The sequence below is a fragment of the Halichoerus grypus genome, chromosome 2 (assembly GCF_964656455.1).
Source record: "Halichoerus grypus chromosome 2, mHalGry1.hap1.1, whole genome shotgun sequence".
NCBI lineage: Eukaryota > Metazoa > Chordata > Mammalia > Carnivora > Phocidae > Halichoerus > Halichoerus grypus.
Window position 1 is genome coordinate 61545245 of NC_135713.1, and position 17691 is coordinate 61562935.

Consider the following 17691-nt stretch of genomic DNA (forward strand, 5'->3'; position numbering starts at 1 on the left):
CCAGGGGAAGCACGAGAGAATGGGAACTGGGAGGATAGGCATGTCTGATGAGGAACAGAGGAAGGGTGTTGTGAGGGGTACAGGGTACCATCTCTCCTGCATTTCCTCCATGGAAAATCTGGTTGGCTTTCTTTGTGGAAAATGGATAAGGGGTGAGAGCCTGGGTTGACCCGAGTTCTTAATAGAATCTTGGACTTGAAAGGGATTTTAGGAGGTCACCAAGCCCATTCCCACCCAAAGTAGAAGCCCCTTCCCTGATCCCCATGGGGGTGTGAGCAGTCTGGTTCAAACACATCCAGGACAGTGGGCTTAGTTCTTCGGGAGGCAGACAGGACCGGCAAGAACTTCTTTGCTTAATTCAGAGGAATTGTGAATAAGGAAGTGACTACACTAGGGGAGGGCATAACAGCAAAGTCATCATAGTTACTGGGGCGAGTGTTCGTATTGGTGCCAAGCACTTAACTCACATGATCTCATTAGAACCCCTTGGGAAAGTTGTTCCTTCTGCCTTGGGTATAAAGATGGAGAGGTCTTGCAGGTCCTGCTTGGCCGGCCTGTAGTCGCACAGCGAGTGCGAGGAGGAGCACGCATTTGAACTCTCGTGTCTTGAGCTTGTGGCCCTGTCACCATGGCTTCCCTGTGGGTTTTGCTGGGGAATCAGACCCTGACAACGTGTGTGAGAGAACACGTGTTGTGTAGAGTGTGGACTCAGTGTTGTACCTGACTGAGGTCTCCAAACTCAAGAGGAACAGAACTTCTGAAGTGGTCAAACTGTTTGCAGAGGAAACTTGCAGAGCAGATAATCTCTGAGAAACACTCAAGAGAACTGGGATGATTTCCCTTGGAGAAGGCGGATTGTGTAATGGGTCTTCAGGTTTATGAAAGATTTTTAGAGACGGTGGCCACCAGCTGTTCTTCATCTCTGCTCTGGACTAGGGGGGAGGAAATTGGCTTAAACAGCAGCCTGAGACTGTCTATATGGAAGAATTTCCTGACCCTGGAATGGGTCAGTTCAGAATTAAAAAAAAAAAAAAAAGGCCCTTTTTCTGAGGATACCAAATGGAAACAAGCTTCGTCCTGGTGTATGGGGACCACTTAGAAACCAACGCCTTTCTGCCTTACTGGTCAGACTCACTAGGTGTGCCTCAAGATTTTGTCTCTAGAAGCACTCGGGGATGGAGGGGGATGTTGTGGGATCCCTTGAGCATCTTCCCTGACAGCTCCAATCCGGCTGTGCCCCTGTTATAGCCCAGGACCTCTTAATAATGCTGGATCTTGCCAAGCACTAGGGAGTGTGCACAAGTAAGTGCCAAGGCTCTGTGCCACTACTCTGCCCCGGCAGTTTTCTGGTCCCTGGAATGGGCTACGAGTATCTCATGGGATTCTGGGGAGGGGGCAAGGAAATAATTTATGTGTAGGTCAAGCAGAGTGCTTGGCATCTAGTGGCGCTGAGTAAATGAGAGGCTTCTGCTCGCACAACCCAAATCGCTAGAATTTCTGTGAAGTCTAAATAAACTCCATTTTTTGACAGTAAAATGAGTTGATTTTGAGTTGAGTTTTACAAGATTACTGTCAGACCTAGGCAAAGGTTCAAGGCGCACAACTTACGCAGTAGGGGGTAAAGCACGACTTAAAATCCCGCAGCCCTGCTGTATGGATGGAATCCGAATACACAAAGCACCTGGGGCACGGACTTGTGTGCAACTGCCAAATGAATGTGGAGCCTAAGGCTTGTCGTGGGATTTGTTCTCAACTCTGGGCCATACCCAAACCTCCTGGGAGCCCTTCCTGGGCCTCTCAGACTCTGGAGATTTATGGACAACCTGAACTGGCCTGTATATAGAGGGGAGGAACATCCTCCCTTTTGGCAGAAGTGCTAGAAAGGGAGCTTCTGCAACCTCCTCCTTTGCCTTAATTTCCCTGGAGCAGCTACTCTGATTGGCCAGCACTGGCCAAAGGAGGAGGGGTCACTGATGACGTACTACTACGCTGGTGTGTGGCTCCGCCCCTGGCTGGCTGTGTTTTCTGGAAGAAATCTCTGTCGCAGAAGGTGGGTTTAGACTTTCCCCACCCCCGACACAGTCTTACGGGAGGCCAGCCGTTGGGGAGGGGGGCGAATAGATGCTTCTTTAGCCATTAATTAAACCAGGGTTTCTCAGCTTCAGACCTATTGACCTTTTAGGTGGGGAAAATTCTTCCTTGCATACATTATAGGACGTTTAGCACCATCCCTGGCCTCTACCCATTAGATGCCAGTAGCATTCCTACCTCAGTTGTGACAGCCAACAATGTCTCCAGATGTTGCCAGAAGTCTGCTGGCAGGTAAAATCGCCCCTGGTTGAGAGCCATCCTCTATCAAAGGCTTGGGTCTTGTGTCTGGTATCCGACTCAAAAGAGGGAGAAGGGAATTTTTTTCCCACTAACCCTTGAACTCCTCAGCTTTGCTACAGGGTGGCTAAGAGAGAGGCTTTCTTTAGTTTCTTCATAGCAAGAGAGAAACAGCAAGAAATAGTGAACAGGAGCGAGGCAGAAAGGGAAACTGAGGCAGGAGCCAGCAGTGAGTGACTTCCATGAAATTCCCAAAGGTGCCGTCCATGTAGGAGCAGAGAAGCTGTCAGGGCCACCCCGTGCCCGGCAAATACGCTGTCTGGGTTGAAAGGCCCGGCTGGTAAATATTAGTGACCATCTCTGCTGCAGCTACCGGGGGACTAAAGTGCGGGGAAAGACACACACTCCCTTGTGCAGAAACTACATTTTTCTTCCCTCTGGCTCCTACCCCAGCAAGACCTGTAAACTGCCCTGGCCGGTCGTTGCCTGCCCAGACCCTCTGCCCCGGGTCATCCACCGCCGCCAACTGCCCTAGTCAATTCCAGGGCTGGTGCGGGAACCCAGGCGCGTGGAGACGGGGCAAAGGAAACGAAACTCCCCAGCACTGGGCCATTGAAAATAATCACTGCCTTTTCAACGGCCGACTTTGCCCGGTGCCAAGGCAAGAACTGTCTGTCTCGCCACCTTTCAGTTCTTGTTAAAAAGCAGAAAGCATGTCAGGGCCGGGCCGAGCCACAGGACAGAGAGGGCTTTCTTCGCCGTGCTGGATGAAGCTCAGTGCTTTAATGAAAGCTCTTATTAGCCCCAGCTGGCGTCCCATTTTCCTGAGCTGGAATAAAAAATTGCCTTGGTCATCCTTTCCCAGGCTAATTTCAAAGCATAATTACCATCATCATAATTGATTACTATTTATTTTGGTCATTAATAGTCATACACCCCCCCCCGCCGTTACATGTGGATTAAATGGTCCAAGAATATTTATGGCACGTGGCAGCAGAGTTTGTTTTCTGGGATTCCTCAAGACCCCAGTCCCTTCCAGGGTAACCCCTTGATTTCATGATACCCAGAGAGTCCTTCTCTGGCTTGAATATTCAAACTACTGAGCAGTGGTGACTGGTGAGAGTTGGGATGAAAATTCTGGGGTTCAGAAAAGATGCGGAGAGAGTGCTGGGGGGATAGTAATATCAGAGTGCAAAGGGGTGTGCCCTCCACACTGGTGTTGGAGGTGGGAGGCAAGGGAGGGGGCGCAAGGGTGATAAAATGGACAGTTCTGAGATTGTTGTTTGTTCTCTCTGGCCCCTTGAAGGAGGCAGTTACCAAGCATTCGTGGGCAGTTAATTTGGGAAGAGAATTGTTATATTCTGCCTTCAAGACAGAGAGCTTGGAAGCTGCCAGCGCGTGACTGCAGAGGATCATAATGTCCCCCAAATAGTCAAGATATAAATATAGCCCCCACTTTGCCAAAACTCTTAAGACCGCATCAAGTGAAAATCCCAGAGGAGGATAGTTTAATTCACACCCACTCTTGAAATGGAGCAATTTTACTTCCATATCGTCCCATCTACTGTTCTACCGTTAGGTATTTAGTGCTCCTGAAAGGCTCTGGAAGTTACAAAAAGAAAAAAAAAAAAAAAAAAGGCAAATAAGTAAGGGTTAAAGGCCTTCAATTTCCCAAAGGCTATTCTCTTACATCTCCTACTAGGCAGACATACTCCATTCAGGTGGGAATCTGATTCGGGCTAAAGCAAGGGTATGCCCACCTCTGAGCCATCTAGCTTCTTGATTGGTGGAAGGATGGGTGCCAAGCTCAAATACACCAATCAGAGCTCTTCCCTAGAAGTTTTGAAGCTGGAACCAATAAAAGCACCAGTCAGTCCCTTCTTGGCTGGAAGTAAGGAACCATTCACAGACATGAATGAACAGCCCATCAGTGGGAAGGATTTGGTCAATATTCAGAGAGAAGCCCATTTCAGAGATGGAGAGAGAGTCCTGGTGACATTTGAGACCCTGCTTTCAGTTATTCCTGAAACCTGGAGGAGGGACACTGAAAAGAGCTAGAAAGTTGTGCCCTGCACCACACCAGAAGGTGCCATTCATATGGCTGCCATGTGATATAGTGGCCCCTGGGGTTGTGCAGTGTGCAGCTTGAACAACTGTACATGGTGACCCCATCTGGAAGTGTCCCTGCCCTTTCTTCACCTTGCTTGGAGATACTCCAATGCCCTGTTATTAAACTCTTCTTTTTGCCAAATCCATTTTGAATTGGATTTATGCCACTTAAACCAAACGAGATCATATCAAATAATATGATAATAGTTATCTATAACCACAAAGGAAAAAAAAAAAAAAAAAGCTGTAACCCCCACCCCCACCCAGCTTATTCTAGATAGCAAGAAAGAAATACCTGTTTTTCTTACCTAGGAATCCTCCATTTATTAGTCATTCAGGGAATCGGGGAAGAGGAAAAGAAGAGTAAAAGAAAGTGTGCATCCCTAGCCCAGCCACAGGGCTGGGGTGCCAGGCCTCGCAGAGCTGCCAGGCCGTGCAGAAGGCGCGTGAATGCAAACAATTTCCGGAAGGCCTTTGGGCTGGCTGTGTGGGAACAGCTGCACAGCTCCTTAATGGGTGTCAATGTCAACGCAGACTCAACATTTTCCAGGGGAATGGGGCTGAGAGAATGCTGTGCTCCAGCCAGACGGTGCCCTGGAGGGGTGGGGGCATGTGGAGCGACAAGGAAGGTTGCCAGGCAGAATAGCTGCACGTCCAGACCCAGGGGACAGAGGATGAGGAAGAGTCTTGAAGAAGCTTTACATTCATAGTTCCTGCATTCCACCCCTGCAAGGGCTTTCTGAGTCTCCCTAGTGAAATATGTAGACACTTAATTTCAGGAGTGAGCAATAATTAAAGGATTTTTTTAGGGATGGGGGGAGGAGGAACACTGGCGGAGTTCTTCATAAGAAAGGCAGAGGGAAGAGAATTCAAACAATCCCAAGGAATGTAAATAAGTGTTCTATAAAGAGACGTGGATGGTGCAGTGGGATTAGTGAGGATTTTGAATTTAGCCTGATGTGGGTTCACGTCCTGGCTTTGTGGGACTGTAGAGAAGCCGCATCAATTCTGGGCGGCTCCATCTCCTCATCAGAAACAGGGATAATAATAGCTAATTGAGTGTGAGTGTAGCACCAGACATGATAAATAAATGTTAATTAGGACTGCAGAGCTAGAGTCACCTAGAAAAACAGTACAGTGCCAGGATGTGAGCTGTTGGGTTTGCTTTTGTTATTATTTTTTCCCCTTACTATGTTTTGGACGCTGTGCTAGGTTCTTATATGCATCTTTTCTAATACAACTTACTTCTTGGCTTTCATCCTCAGGCCAGATGTTTTTGGAAGTATGTAACGTGGTCTGCTTGATGATAGAGAAACTCAGACTCAGTGGCAATTGTTTGGATTTTTTTACCTTGCCCCTGCCCTCTCCACCACCACCTGGCATCTTGTGTATCCTTCGGTTTTGCTTTGTCATTACTGTTTTCATCTTTTTCTCACTGCCCATTTGTCTTAGTTATCCATTGCTGCATAACAAATTATACCAAAACTTAGTGACTTGAAACAAGGAGCATGCATTATCTCACAGCTTCTGCATCAGGGACTGGAGCATCTGGATGGTTCTAATTCAGTGTGTCATATGAGACTGCAGGCAGCTGCGGGCCCAGGTTTCAGGCACCCGAAGGTTTGCCTGGGGCTGTAGGGTCCTCTTCCAATTCAGCTCAGTCACTGGCTGTTGGCAGAAGGACTCAGTTCTTCCTTACATGGACCTCCCCACAGGTTGCTCGAGCATCCTCACAACACGGCAGTGGGAGAAGCCCCTTGTCTGCACTGTCAGCATCTGTATCCAGTTTCAGTTTTGTGCCGTCTACTGTAGAAGTCTCTTAATTCAGCCTTTTGTGATTTCTTACCTAGAGGATCCTAGACACTTCCTGTGATATGGTGATTTATAATGAGAAATAGATATCTGGGCTTCCTCCCTCTTCCTGGCACAGAGCTCCCCCAAACCCTTGGAATTTCCTAAGTGAAAAGAGACATAAAGATGAAGAGAGTATCATTTATTATTCATAATGTACCCCTTTCAACCACACCTGGGTTTATGTTAATGTGGTGACTTTTGGAAAGCCCCTAAGGATGGGGGAAACCAATCATAGGATTAGAGGGTTGGAACTTTCAGGCCCATCCCCCTGACCTCCCGGGAGGGGAGACGAACTAGAGTTGGGCTAATCACCAACGGCTAATGGTTTAATCAGCCATGCCTACATAATGAAGCCTCCACAGAAACCTAAAATGTTCAGAGAGCTTCTAGGATGGTGAACGTGTGGAGGTGTCAGGAGGCTGGTGTACCTGGAGAGGTTATGGAAGCTCCACGTACCCTCCCCCCAACCTTGCCCTATGCATCGCTTTCTCTGGCTGTTGTATTCTTTTTTTTTTAATAAATATGTATATTTATATATCTATAAACATATATATTTTAAGATTTTACTTATTTGAGAGACAGAGAGAGAGAGAGGGCATGAGTGGGGGGAGGGGCAGAGGGAGAGGGAGAAGCAGACTCCCCGCGGAGCAGAGAGCCTGATGTGGGGCTTGATCCTAGGACTCTGAGATCATGACCTGAGTCGAAGGCAGACGCTTAATTGACTGAGCCACCCAGGCGCCCCTGGCTGTTGTATTCTTTATAATAAATTGATAAATGTAAATAAAGTGCCTTCTTGAGTTCTGTGAGGCATTTTAGCAAATTATTGAACCTGAGGAGGGGGTCATGGGAGCCCCTGATTTATAGCCAGTTGATCAGAAGTACAGGAAGCCTGGGATTTGTGATTGGCACCTGAAGTTGGGGGGCAGTCTTATGGAAATGAGCACTTAACCTATGGGATCTGACACTGATTGTAGGTAGATAGTGTCAGAAGTGAATTGAACTGTAGGACACCTGGTTGGTGTCTACATAGAATTGGAGAACTGGTCGGTGAGGGAAAAACCCCACATACCTGGTGTCGGAAGTGTTGTGTGAGTCTAAAGAAACCAGGTTTTCCCAGACGTCCTCACAGGGCTTTCTCTTTCCTATCATCTGTTGAAGAAGGGTTTCTCAGGCTTGACCCTAGTGACATTTTGGGCCAGATAGTTGTTAAGTTGTTGAACAAATCCTTTGTTTTTGTCATTCTGTACTCTCTACATCACAGGAAGTTCAGCAGCATCCCTGATCTTTACCTACTAGATGCCGATACCCACCCACCCCCCCCCCCCCCGCCACGTTGTGACAATCAAAGATACATCCAGACATTGTCAAATGTCCCCTGGGTTGGGGGCTGAGGGGGGCAAAACTGCCCTTGGTTGAGAACCACTGTGTTAAGCTGACTCTAGAGTTTCATCATAAAACATGTTAACTATAAAATATACTTAGGGTTCTGTGTGCAATGCACCAGGCTGTTGATGATTGGGCCAGTTTGTGCCTTTCTCTCTCATTATTATTTTTTTTTTCTGGTTGAAGTTATGCATATACACAGTTCAACTAGTTCTACAAGGTTTGTTAAGACAAACAACATTCCTTAGTTCTCCTCCCCTCCCATTTCCCCTTCTCCAGGGATACTGTTTTCAACTCTTTTAATATTTACACCGTATCTCTGTATATACTTGAACTGCTAACTCTGGCCTTTTCAGTTTTTGGCCTTATCCATTAATTTATCCATTAACTGTGGAAGATAAGGACTTATCACTCTTTCCTCCTTTCACTTCCACCACTTCCCACCCCTCCACCCTTCCCATATATTTATATTGTAATTTTGGCTTGATAAGCATTCATTGTTTCTTATATATGTTTATATATGCCTTACAGAGCTGTGGCTATGAACTAATCTTTTGTTTTTCCTGGAATTAACAATTGCCTTTTTATTGTCACTGTTGTTTGTTTTGTTCAGTTTTCTATGTATTTATCATTAATTCAACCCCTAAATTTCAATTTTACCTTCCTGAAAAAATCTATGAGCATCTAACCTACCCAGTGTGGGCTGGTGGCCCTCTACTCTAGTATAGAGCTGTCAGCCTGGGCTAGTCTTTTGCCATCATCCACGTTATCACCTCCTGTTTCTGTATGTTGCACTGGGTTCAATATTGTTATCCCTCCACCCCCATTCATGTCTTTCCCAGAGCCTTAGAATGTTACCATTATTTGGAAATAGGCTGATTGTAGATGTAACTAGTTAGATGAGGTCATATTGGAGTAGGGTGGGCCCTTAACCCTGTAGAACCCTATATGTCTTTATAGAAAGAGGAGAAGAGATACAGAGACAGACATGCACAGAGGGAAGACAGCCATATGGAGGTGGAAGCAGAGATTGGAGTTCTGCTACCAGAAGCCAAAGAAAGCGTGTGCCCACCAGAAGCTGGAGAAGGTAAGGAAGGGTTTTCCCCTCCAGGTTTCAGAGAAAGCATGGCCCTGCTGACACCAAGATTTTGGATTTCTAGTCTCTAGGACTGTGGACAATAAATTTCTGTTGTTTTAGACCACCCAGGTTGTGGTGCATTGCTACGGCAGCCCTAGGGAACTAATATGTATGGCATGTATTTTGGTTTTTTATCGTTTACTCCTTCATTTGGTAGAATATACCAGTGGCTTCCTGGAGAAAAGCATGCAGCAGTTAAATTTTTTGAGAATTTGCATATCTGAATTATTTTTATTCTCTTCTTACATATAAGTGATAATTGGGCTAGATATAGAATTCTAGGTTGGGTATAGTTTTCTTTTGGAATTTTGAGGTCACTGGCCCATTGTCTTTTGTTTATTTTTCTCCCTGTATGCTGTTAAGAATTCTTAATTTATTCTAATTTGTGATCTGTTGCATGTGGCCTGTTTTTTCTACCTTTCAGAAGCTTGGTAGGATGTTTTTTCTTTATTCTGAGTGTTCTGGAAATTTCATAACAATGTACCTTGGTGTGAGTCTATTTTTTCCATGATGCTGAGGACTTGAAGTCCCCTTTCAATCTGGAGATTTTTGTTCTTCAAGTTTGAAAAACATTCTTTTCTTATTTTGTTGATGAATATCTCCTCAGTTTTCACTGTTCTTTCTTTGTGGTACTCTTCTTCTTTGCATGTAAGACTTATTGGACTGGTCTTCTAATTATTTTCTCTCTTCTTCCCTGTTTTCTGTCTCTTTGTCTTTCTGATTTCCTTTCTGAAACACTTTCTCAATTTTATTTTCCAATCTTGTACGAAGTTTTTTACTTCTATTTTCACATTTTTAATTTTCAAGAAATATTTTTTGTTCTGTGTTTTTTTTTTTTATAGCTTTCTGTTCTTGTTTCATTGATGCAATGTCTTATCTTGCAAGGTGATCAATGATAGTTTGGGGAAGTTTTCTTCTCCTCGCATAATTTCTGTTTTTTTCCAAGCTGTTTTTATTTGTTTTCTGACTTGTCTCATAGAGGCTTTCCTCAGATGTCTTTTCATCTCTGGTTGTCTGAGTGAGTAGTTTCTTGACTGTGAACTTTATTGTGGAGCGCTATGCTGTGCCAGTTGTTGGGAAGCCCCTGTGTCAATATGTTCAAGTCTTTCCGCCTGAGTTTGTTAGACTTAGTAGAGAGGTTTCTTCCAACCTCCTGTCCAGAGGGCAAAGACCTGGATTCCAGCATTCTGGAAGCTCAGTAGGAGAAGCAAGGTGGGACAGGGTCATGTCCATGTTACTGAATCACTCTGTTTTTTTTTTTTTTTTTTTAAAGATTTTATTTATTTATTTGAGACAGAGAGAATGAGAGAGAGAGCACATGAGAAGGGGGAGGGTCAGAGGGAGAAGCAGGCTCCCTGCCGAGCAGGGAGCCCGATGCGGGACTCGATCCAGGGACTCCAGGATCATGACCTGAGCCGAAGGCAGTCGCTTAACCAACTGAGCCACCCAGGCGCCCTGAATCACTCTGTTTGTAATATGATACCCCAGATGTCAGACCCATCAACTGGGTCTAATGTCACATAGTCCAGAGTCCCTATATTTAATTCTTCTTGGAAATCAAATGGCCAGTCTTCTGCCAGAGTGGGGAGGGGGCCCAGCAGTGTGGAGTGTGGGAGGATGTCCAGGCATCTAACTACTACGAAACAGATTTCAACCAGTCTCTGTTATTTTATCCCCTCCCTCCCATAGCTTTGCTCTCAGTTCCCGAAGTAGCATGTGTCATAGGTTCCTGAGTTTTTCTGAGCATTCTCTTGTATGATCCATGTGGCTCATGGATTTTCTTGCTATGAGCTTGGAATTCAGCTCTGTCAGGCCTGCTTAGTCAAATAATTCTTATCCATCAACTTTCTGGATCCCAAAGTTTTGTTATTTTTACCTCTCTCATTTTCCCTTGTACTTATGTCTTTTAAAAAAACCTCATCATGATCATTTTCGTGAGGCTTCATCAGGGACTGCAATCAGATGGCACGTTCTACCTGACCTCTTTACTCATAAGGCCCTAGTTTGCACTTGCCACCTTATTTTGGGTGTTATTTGGGAAGGGAGTTGGTGTCTGTCTCAAGTGTGTTCTGAAATGACTTCCTCAGCATTACTTGGTCCAAAACAGCATTTTGGACCAATCATGTGCTATCCAGCAAAGAAACATGAAATATATTTATATAATAGTATCTTCCAATGAACCAAAGAAATCATATTTCCATCAGATGCTTTCCCAAGTACTTTGCCCCTTCTTCCTACCTCTCCTGCACCTGATCTGAGGACAGCTTATTCCAGAGCTGATACTGAGAGAAAATAAGGAGAACGGGGTTGAGGTGAGGGAGGTTTGGTGGTATATTGTTTCATGACACATCGTGGTCAAAAGGCAACTTGGGGACTTGTTTTATTTGGGATGGCCAGGAAAACCTGCTTTGATGAGTTGGTGTGTGAGCAGAGACCAGAGGAGTGAAGGAATAAGGCATGCAGGTATCTGGGGGGAGGGAGAGTTTTCAGGAAAGATAGCAACAAGGCCAAGGGCTCCAGGAGGGAAAGCAGGAGACCAATGAGGCTGGAGAGGAAGAGTGGGGGGCATTGTGGTAGGGGACTGGCTTGGTGGGCCCGTGACTAGGCGTTGACATTTTCTCCGGGTGAGGTGGAAGCCAAGGGAGTCTGGATTAGAGTTACCTGTTGCATCCTGGGATGTTCTGGCTACAGCAGGAGAAGACAGTTATGGGCAAGAGTAGAAGCAGAGGGCCCAAGGAGGAGGCCGCTGGATGCACGCAGGGGAAAGACGGTGTTGACCTGGACCAGGGAGCAGGAGAGGTGATGGTGTAGGACTAGCTGCTGCATATATTTTAAAGGTAAAACTCAGAGGATTTGCAGGTGAGTTAAATGTGAGGCGCACAGGGAAGAGAGGAGCCTAGGATTACTCCGAAATTTTTGACTTCTGCTTCCAGAAGGACAAAATTGCCAGGTATTAGGGTGGGCAAGAGTAGGGAGAGAACAGCCCTAGGAGGGAAGGTCAGGGTTTCGGCTTCAGCTATGCCAAATTTGAGTGGCCTGTTAGATGTCGAGGTGGAGGGGCGGAGCAGGCCATTGGGAGGTGGTAGAAGGGACTAAAACCCCAGGGCTTATAGAGCTCTCCTGGTGTGCTGAGCACTGTCTGTGTGTGCTTTACCCATATGCTTCATCCCACCTCAGCTGCAGCCTGCTGAAGGATTCTTCTCTCTGTGGGTGGATGGGAGAACAAAGGCACAGGAAGGTTAAGTAACTTGCCCATGACCACACTGTGAGTAAACGTTGGAGCTGGATTCAGACCTGAGCCGTCTGGCCCCGGAGCTTGTCCTTCCATCCACTGTGCTCCATGTGTCACCCCCTCCTCTGGAGTATGCATTTCCATCTTTGGGGTTTGGTGTGGGCAGCAGGAGTCTGATGAGGCCTGCATGGAGTAGTGAAGGCTCAGGGGAAGGCAAGGAACAGATTCGTGCAGTTGTTAAAAGCAAGGCCTGTGGGGCCAGTCAGAGCTGGGTTTGAATCTCTGTCACATACTCACCCTGAAGAACTTATTTGCCTTCTTGTCCTCAATTCTCTCTTCTGTGAAGTGGGGATGGTAGCAGTACCTACTTAATAGGGTCATTGGGAGGTTGAAATGAAGCAATGCATAGAAAGCGTTCAGTCAAGGTCGTCTGTTATTGTCACCGCTGATATTAAAAGGCAAAAGACCCCACCCCATCCTCAGTCCACCATAAGGTGCTGTGTTGGAAAGGAGGTGGGATTGCTGGAAGGGAGCTTAGTAGTCCACTGGGATATAGTAGAGTTTATAGGACTTTCAATGGCCTCCCTTCCTTTCAGAAGCCAGGAATGGTTCAGGGCATTACCCAAATCCCATGATGTTAAGGAGACTCTGTGACCAGTAAAACCATCTACGGTTCTTCTGGCCCGATAGTCTATTTACTTTCCATTACTCCAGGACCCCAGGGATCAGGGCTAGAGGAGAGAAGGGTCCTCCTGGCCGGAGATCAGACTCACAAGGGAGCTTCTTGCTTCTCAAGGAATGAACTCCCACTTGGAGGATGCTGGGCTATAGCTTTAATTGGCCCATCTCACCACACGACATGCCTGTAGCCCTGAATGTTTCCTAAGACGAGACAGTCTCCGACTTACAGGAATGAAGAGCCACCTTTAATTCCTCGGTCCAGAAGGATCCCAAATGAATTTAGAACAACTAAAGACTCTCAGTTCAGAGGGACACTTTAAAAAGCAACCAATAATTACAGTTTGGGAGCCATGAAGTAGCCTGAAGAGACCAAGGCCTGTCCATACTAGACCAAAGAAAGAATTTTATTTACCAACTTTTCATTTATGCTCCACCCACTTCCAAGAATTTGGGGTGGCTGACTGGAGAAAGCAAACAAGAAGCCCATCTCCAAGCCTTTACCTGCTTCTAAAACTCCTGAGATGGATCTACTGAAGTGGGCTGTTTTGCCAGGAGGAAACAGAGACAAATCACAGAACCCCATAAGTCACGGGGAGGGACCCGCTACTCACATGCATAATCTACACTGAAAAGAGAAACCATTCCAGATGCTTCTTTTTCTAGCATCATCCAGGAATGAAATTTTTCGTCAAATGTTGCCATATTTAAATTACCAATTCCTCTCTGTTCTAACATTAGAATTCTTAATGCAGATGTTTCAGGAAGGTGACTGGAGTAAATATATCAATTTATCAGGTAGTTTCCATGGTGGCAGTTGGTCTAGGAGTAGATGTAGTTGAGGCAGAAGAGTTGAGAGTCTAGACTCTTGGGGAAAGACAGGAGGGCTTGGGGAAGGTTAAGTAACTTGCCCATGACCACACTGTGAGTAAATGTTGGAGCTGGATTCAGACCTGAGCCGTCTGGCCCCGGATCTTGTCCTTCCATCCGCTGTGCTCCATGTGTCGCCCCCTCCTCTGGAGTATGCACGGGTGAAGTAGACTGACCGTACAGGGAGGTCTGTTGCCTGGAGCAGGGGACGTGGTAATAAGAGAAAGTGGGCACTTGTGTGAGGGCAAGAAACTCACATTTATTGAGCATCTATTTTATGTTTAGGCTTTTTAAATGTGATCTCTAGAACAACCCAGTGAGATCAATATTATTTATTCTTGATTTTACTTAGGGAGGACACTGAGGCTCAGAGAGGTACAGTGATGGGCCTATGTCCCACAGCTAGAAAGGAAATGAGTCCTGGCTCGTTCCCAGCATGATCCAGGAGCACCCGATCCAAAATCCTGGAGCACGTGTTGAATCCTCAGCTCTGGGGAAGCTTTAGGGATTCTCTTAGTCAAACCTCTTCCTTTGATGGGCAAGGAAGCAAAAAGCCCAGAGAGACCTCAGCAGAGATTCACCCTGAAACTTGGCTCTAAAACCCCAGGTCCTGCTTTGTGCTAATGATGCACAACTTCATGGGGCTGGTTGGCTGCCATGACTTGGCCCTACAGGAAAGCTCCCTAAAATTCTCCAAGTTCATAAAACCATTTTTGGAAACGGAAGAGTCCAGCAGTCTCACCTGCTGGGAAGTGGAGTCTATTTTGTGCTGGAAGCCACTTTATTTACCAACACCCGACCTCGGTCTGTGTCAGAGCACATGCTGAAGGATCTAGAGGCACACAGGTCAAATCCTGTGACAACCAGCACCCGGGGGTGGTGGTTCTTCCTTGCGTCAAGTATTTCCAGGTAGAAGTGGCCTGAGGCTTGGAAATATTTTTGACATAGTGTGCTTTTGTTGCTTATGGGATTGGATATTTTGGGGGCATAAATAGCATGAATTCCAGTGCAAACACAGACTTCCTTATATCATTTGCAGGTAGATTAACATCACTTTTCTTAGTGTTCTATTGACAAACACTGTCAAATTGAGACACTTGGACTATTAGAAATCAACTTATTTAAAAGCCACTATGACATGTATTAAATGGAGTTAAACCAAAGGCAGGTAGGCAGTTCTTTAGGGAGCAGGAAGAAAGAAGGTAATAATGAGTTCAAGTGTAGAATTATACAACCAGTGGGCCAAGAGCTGCCATTTTTTTGAGCATCTTCTTAATATTGGACACTCTTCTCCCTATGAGTTTTCATTCAGTGAGAACCAATCAGATTGCCTGGGTTTGACTCTCAGCTTTGCCATTTTCCAACTGTGTGACAGAGGACAACTTCCTTACCCTCTCTATGCCTCCTCTTTCCTCATCTGTAAAATGGAGATAATAGTGGTCCTCATCCTTGTGGCAGGATTGGGAGAGTAGAAGGTTATCCTCAGGAGGCATTTAGCACTGAAGTGGGCTTACAGGAAGCACTCAGTAAACATTAGCAGTTCTTACCTTTTGCTTTCAAAAATACGCTAAGTAAGTTTTCTCTTACTCATTTTGTGAATGTCTGCTATGGGCTCACTGCCCAGAACCACACAGCTCGTTTGGGGCAGAGCTGGGGCTTGAACTTAGACCTCTCTACCTGTGGAACTAAATCCAATGAAGAACCAGAGCGGGCCCTTGTGTGATCTGAGGCAGGCAGATGGTGGGTGGAAGGAGGTGAGGTGACTTTGAGCAGTAGGGCCACTCCCGTATCGTTTCTTCTGGGGTTGGTATGGGACCTTCTATTTCACAAACGTGAGAAGAAAAACATTATTGTTACCTGAAAATTGGTTGACCTAAGAGGAATTCCATTTTAGGAGAAAACAGCTCCTGTGGTTAGGAGAACACTTTAGCCTGCCTGTTTGGTTTGAAATGTGAGGCCCACAGGGCAGACCCATCACACTGGCTCTTACCCTACGAGACCCAATGGCTCCTTCTTCTGGGGAATACTTTGTCAATCCCCTTGACCATCCTGAAATGAAATGAAATGTATCTGGACACATAATTCCTTCCCTCAAATTAATATTTGCCCTAGTTATAATAGAAAAGAGGGAAAAAAGTAAATGATAAAATAACATGGGCATCAGTACCTAGCCACATGGGCACGGCCACACTGAGGGACGTATTTGAAGTGGTCAAATACGTGCTCCCAACTATAATGTCTAAGTTTAGATTTAAGAGAAGTAAACAATAATCAGATGAAGATCATTGAAACTTCCTTCATAGTTAATAGCCTGAATTAAGAGTCAACTAAGTATATATGTCTGCTTAAAACATAGAATCATCTAGAAATGTAGACAGACACAGGTGGGTTATATGGGTTACTCATGTACCTCGAGCAGCGTTGCTGTCAGTGACAGATTTTTTTCTGAAATGATGATTCAAATGTTGGTAACATTCCAAATAAAACAAAATAAAATCTTCTCTAAATTTACACAGGAGTTACATTCTGGGAAACTCAGTGTATATTAAACTGTGCAAAAAAAATCCCCCACATTTTGTGTTTATGTGTAAAGCTGAGCTAGGTTCCCAGTCGGATCATTGTAAACAGGTTTTTCAGCTACACGGATGTCTGATGGATCATTCAAAGGGTGTGTGGGATTAGAAATCAAAATATGAAAGGTGAAACTAGAAAACTTGTAGAAGGAAACAAAGGGGTAGGCAAAGATTATTTGGGACCATAAATTATTAACCCTAAAGGAAAATTTGATGAATTTTACTGTCTTGGGATTCTTTTTCACCAAGTGACACTTTTAGGAACATGGAAAGACAAGAGTGAGAGAAGCTACTTCTAATCACCTATTCATGGGAGAAGTCACATACGGAATGTATAAGGAGCTACAGATTAATAAAAGCAAAGGCAAACAACCTGACAGAAAATGAGGCAGAAGAGTTGAGTGGACAGTTCACAGAAAAGGATACCCAAATGGCCAGTGACCACAGTGCAATAGCACAGTATGCCCCCCAGAATGGCTACCATGAGACAGACAATGTGAATGTTGGCGAAAAAGTGGGGCAACGGGGAACTCTCCTACTGTGTGGGTGGGAATGGCAGTTGCCATGCCAATTTTGGGACACTCTTTGGCAAATACGTACCAAGGCTGTGAAATGCCTGTCCCGTGATGCAGCTCTTCACTCCTAGGTGTCTGCCCAGCAGAAATGGGTACATCAATGAATCAAGAAATGTGTGTGGGAATGTTCGAGGCAGCACTATTCCTAAGAGCTCCAAACTGGAAACAGCCCATGTGCCCATCAAGAACTATATGCAGCCACATGGAGGAATCTCACAAACATGATGGCGAGTGGAAGACACCAGACACGAAAGAAGACATGGCATGAAGCCATTTCCAGGAGGTTCAAAATAAAGGGGGGGAGGGCAGATTCCTAGTGTTAGAAGTCAGGGTGGTGGTTATCCTTGGCTGCAGGGGAGTCCAAAGGAGCTTTGAGGGTTCTGATAATCTTCTGATTTGGGTCTGGCTGCTGGTTCCATGGATGTGTACATGCATTGAGTGGACACTTGGGTAGGTGTGGTCTTCTACATGCATGCCGCAGTTCAATCAGTGTATGGTAAATATTGGAAAAAATTAAACCCCACTAAGTGCCACTGGTTCCCTGCCAATCACTGGAACAGCTAAAAACGCTGTACGGATTTCCAAAATGTTCCCAAAGATCCCCCCGTGAGAACCACTGGCCCAAGCACAGGGGTAACACAAAGAAATGGATGAATTCTCAACATGGGCAAGTCATAGGGATTGAGGGGTTTATTGGCTCACACCCAGGAGGAGATGGGAGGAAGAGTCTATAGAGGAATCCCAGAAGCAAGGATGGGGGCTGGAGCTTGGAGGGGTTGCTCTAAAGCAACCTGGGATGCAATCCCATATACTGGGCTGTGCGGTCTGGAGTAGCAGGGGCACCAGCTGGGGGCCCTCTGGTGGCCGTGCCCTGTGCCTACGTGGCATGGATGCTGAGGGCCGAGCGCTGGAGGTGGTGATCCGCCAGATTAGTGGACCCAGTGGGGTACA

At 45.8% G+C, this 17691-nt stretch overlaps 1 long non-coding RNA gene across 1 annotated transcript; it reads left to right on the forward strand.

Moving 5' to 3' along the window:
- On the forward strand, nt 1-17273 carry LOC144381098 (uncharacterized). Its single transcript, XR_013445640.1, has 2 exons — nt 1-2050; nt 16812-17273. It is a non-coding gene; the product is annotated as an uncharacterized LOC144381098 (long non-coding RNA).
- Nucleotides 17274-17691: the final 418 nt, after the last annotated feature.